The sequence below is a fragment of the Chiloscyllium punctatum genome, chromosome 13, assembly GCF_047496795.1.
Source record: "Chiloscyllium punctatum isolate Juve2018m chromosome 13, sChiPun1.3, whole genome shotgun sequence".
Classification (NCBI taxonomy): domain Eukaryota; kingdom Metazoa; phylum Chordata; class Chondrichthyes; order Orectolobiformes; family Hemiscylliidae; genus Chiloscyllium; species Chiloscyllium punctatum.
The window spans coordinates 104,999,011-105,003,822 of record NC_092751.1 but is presented as its reverse complement, the minus strand read 5'-3'; positions in this window follow the sequence as shown (position 1 = coordinate 105,003,822).

The following is a 4,812-nucleotide window of genomic DNA, read 5'->3' as shown; positions in this document are numbered from 1 at the left end:
AGGAAAGCATTCCCCCTTTCCCACCCCCACCCGCCTCCCCACACCATGTTTATAGCTGACAAGGTGGGTCTGAATGCGCTCAATATTGTGGGAAATCCAACAGCCAATTTGTGCACAGGGAGTCCCCATCAGCAGAATGTAACAGTGACCAGGCGATACCAGAGAACATTGGAGAGAAGTATACAAACTCTGTAATAACCCGATGCACAGTGTCTGTATATCAAACCACCTCACCTTCAATCTTCTCCCCACAGTCCACACTACAATCACTTCTGTTAGGATTAGATTCCCTACAGTGTGGAAACAGGCCCCTCGGCCGAACAAGTCCACACCGACCCGTCGAAGAGCAACCCACCCAGACCCACCTCCCTCCGACTAATGCACCTAACGCCATGGGCAATTTAGCATGGCCAATTCACCTGACCAGCACATCTTCGGACTGTGGGAGGAAAACAGACCACCCAGACACGGGGTGAATATGCAAACTCCACACAAACAGTCACCCGAGGCTGGAATCAAACCCAGGTCCCTGGTGCCCCAAGACCACAAAAGACTGGGTCAGTTGCTCTGAAATTCATTCCAAGCAGGAAGCAAGTAAACAAACCAAAGTAACTGCTGTGTTTAAACTGATTGTAAGATCTGGGAAAGCACATCAACAGTCAGTAAATTTCTTCACAATCGGCACTTCTGGTGACTGCTAAATAGTCTTGGCTCCATATCAAAGTCAGGAAGATATTTTATGGCAATTAATCAGGTTTGTTTTCATTGAAACTAGGGACACTACTATCAAAGAAATTTTCAGACTGACTGTAATTATAGAATCATACAACACAGAAACAGATCCAACCAGTCTACCCTGACCATGTTCCCAAACTAAACTAGTCCCATCTGCCTGCTCCTGACCCATATCCCTCCAAACCTTTCCTATTCATGTACTTATCCAGATGTATTTTAAACATTGTAACTGTACCCACATCCATCACTTCCTCTGGCAGTTCATTCCACACACGAGCCACTCTCCGCATAAAATAATTGCCCCCCATATCCTTTATAAACCTTTCTCCTCTCCCCTTAAAATTATGCCCTCCCTGAGTTTTGAACTCCCTCACCCCAGGGAAAAGACACCTGCCATTCACCTTATCTATGACCCTCGTGCTTTTATAAGCCTCAATAAGGTCACCCCTCAACCTTCTCTGCTCCTAATCTTTCCAGTCTATTTTTATATCTCAAACCCTCCATTCCCAGCAACATCCTGATAAATCTCTTCTGAACCCTCTCCAGTTTAATAATATCCTTCCTATAGTGGGGAAACTGGAACTGCAAACAGTACTCCAGAAGAGGCCTCACCCGTACAATCTCAACACGACTTGCTGCTGAATTTTCCTGAACCTTTGTAGTGTTGGATTGTGGTGTGCATTTTTATGTTCGGAACATACATTCCAATTGGATGTAAACTTCTAAAGGAATAAGATCCAGCGTGATGAGAAAAAGGACATGAGGGAACAGGAGTAGTCGGACAGCTCTTTCAAAAAGCCACCATCGTCATGCTGGGCTGAGGAACCTCTTTTTGTGCTATAATGTTGTCTAAACTGAACTTCTGATCCTGATGATAGTCCTTTGAGTAAATGCACAATGGTAGAAGTGAGCCTCACTGACTAATCCAAAACCAATTACATCTTCCGATCATCGCTGCATGAACCAATCTCTGTTGAAGGCTGCACCGTAACTTGACCTTTAATGATGCCTTTTTCAGAAAGGTCAAAAAGACTTCGATCAGGTGCTTCCCAATTTAAACTTACAGAAATATTGGGAGGGAAATGATTGGCTCAATTTTAAATAGAAAATACATGGAAGTAAAAATTCAGTTCTTAAGGCTAGATTAATTTAGGTTATCTGGTCGGCATGGACAAGTTGGACCGAAGGGTCTGTTTCTGTGCTGTATACCTCTCAGTCTTTGACTCTTAGCGTCACCTTTGACTCTTATTGTTAAGTCTCTCTTTTTTTCTCTTTCTCTCTCTCTCTCTCTCCCCCTCCCCACCACCACCCCCCCTCCCCCCCCCCCCCCCCCCCCCACCCCGTGTCACACCTCACTAGGACAGAGAATTGGAATTAAGCCCCATTGTTCCCTGAGTCGTTACAAACATTAAAGATTTTATCTAAAGATGAACAATTTCCCAATTTACCTGTCCTATTAGACCCAAGTTAACAGAAAGTACAAACCAGGATTCCATACTTAACAAGAATTTCAAATAATTACAAATAAAAAGATTGAAGCTACAGATAAACAATTTTGAATTATCAACCTATAACTCTACTGGTTAAATCTCTAAACCCCTTATAAATTCCCTGTGCACAGATACAGACAGGCACAAAAAAACATTGGTGTTATGGGTGGAGGGAAAACTGAGAAAGCAGAGAGACACAGTATCTCCTGCTCCAGAAGTCCAAATGTTTCTGTTCATATCATTCACACCAACAAACTGTCGTGCCACCCAGGAACCAATCACATCGTTGTTAGCAGGCAGATAACTTTTGCCATGGACAACTGGTGACCACTCCAAAAACTAATCAGCTTCTTGTCGCTGGCTGAATCTCACTTCGTACGCACTCCTGGCTGCCAGTCTGTCAGCAGTTACATTCCCCTGCACCCTGCATTCCCCCATCCTGGCTGAACAAGCAGCAGATATAAACTGCTTTTCCAATGAACTCACCTTAAAAAGTGCAACAGATCCTTCCACAACCCTCAGTTTTTCAAACAGTTCTTTTCCCATCAGAGTTCACAATACATCAAAAATACAGAAAAACGAAAGGTCAGGTCTTTACAAAAGATGCTGTAAGACCTGCTGAGTATTTCCAGCGCATCATTATTGAACAATCAGCAACAAGGTGGCCTCGTGAACCTTTGATAGATTGAGGGTGTGAGTACAGGGTGTGTTGAAATGACACAAATGACACCTCTTCAGAAAAAACAAAATGCCAATTCCGTCAAAACAAAGATAAAGAGGAAACTGTTTTAAAGCAAATAGAGTTTTTCTTTAATCAACAGCACTTAAATCTTTGTTCACAGTCTCCCTGCAGTGTGGAAAAAGGCTGCTTTGCCCAATGAGTCTGTACACACCCTCTCAAGAGAATCCTACCCAGCCCCCTGCCCAACATCTCACAGCTCACCCACCTAGACTGCACACTACAGACAATTTCAGCATGGCCAATGCACATCTGTGGGCTGTGAGAGGAAACCAGAGCACCCAGTGGAAACCCACATAGACGCAGGGAAAACATGCAAATGTCACACAGTCATCCAAGTCTGGAATCAAACCCAGGTCCCTGGCGCTGTGAGTCAGCAGTGCTAACCACTGAGCCACCCATTGTAACCCAATTATCAGACTGCATCTACACAGAGCAGGCTTTCAGCTGTCAACTCAGTTGAGGTCTCCTTTCAAGAGCAAAGCTTACTGTGCTAGAGTGTCATTGTGCATGCAGCTAATGTTCCAACACTTCCCACAGCCATTATCTGGCAAGAAAGCTCTGAGAGATTACTTGTCAGGTGACAGAATGTGAAAAGAGACTTCCAATGGAAGCAGTTTTTATGTAGGAGGGTCCATGTTTCTTTTTCTTATCAATTACATCCCTTTTTTGCATAAAAGATTGGTTTATACCACTGCTTTGAAATTACGCTTTTCTCCAAAAAGTGAAACGTTAATCCCGAATTTCTGTCGTCATGTCAGAACGATTGGCTACTTCAGTTCTTCACAATGACATTGATTAATTTCCATCTGTACTCAGCATTGTGTTTCTGTATTCTCAGAAAACTTGCCTTTTAAAGAGTGACTAGGGACGGGCAATAGATGGGAAGTTCAATGTGGAGACGATTGGAGTGATATTTTCATAGGAAGAACACGGAGGACCAGTTCAAGATATTGGCTACTGCTCTCAGTAATAGTGTGCAAGAGCAGAGAGATATCGTTGTACATGTATATAAGATCTTAGAGGTGGCAGAATAGCAGAGAAGGTGGAGGGAACTGTTAACTAAACATTCAGGATTCTGGGATTTCCTTATAGGAGCATAGAGTACAAGACCAGGGATGTCATGTGAATCTGTATAAAGACCTTAATTGTTAGAGACAGTGTAGACGTTTATGAGAATAATTTCAGGAGTGAGAAACCTCAGTTATGAAGACAGATTGAAGAAACTGGAACTGTTTTCTTTGGAGAGGAAATGGCTAAGAGAAGGTTTGATGAACGTTTTCAATATCATTGGCAGTGTGAGTAGAGCCGACAGGGAGAAACTGTTCCCATTCATTAAAAGATCAAGGGTGACAGGGCACAGATTGGGGCGGCATGGTGGCTTGGTGGTTAGCACTGTTGCCTCATAGCAGACCCGGGTTCGATTCCAGCTTCGGGAGACTGTCTGTGTGGAGTTTGCACATTCTCCCCGTGTCTGTGTAAGTTTCCTCCCACAATGCAAAGATGTGCAGGTTAGGTGAATTGGCCATGCGCAATCGCCCATAGGGTTCAGGGATGTGTCAGTTAGGTGCATGAGTCAGGGATAAATGTGGAGTAATAGGGGCATGGGTCTGGGTGGGATACTCCTTGGAGGGTTGGTGTGGACTTGGTCCAAATGGCCTGTTTCCACACTGTAGGGATTCTACGATTAGAAGCAGTTTATGGAAGATGCAAAGGTGAAATGAGGGAAAAAACACCATTCTCACACACCAGGTTGTGGGGTATGGAATGCACTGCCTAGAATTGTGGTGGAGGGAATTCGATGAAGGCCTTTCTGGATAGAAACAATGTGGAGAGAAAGCAGGGGAA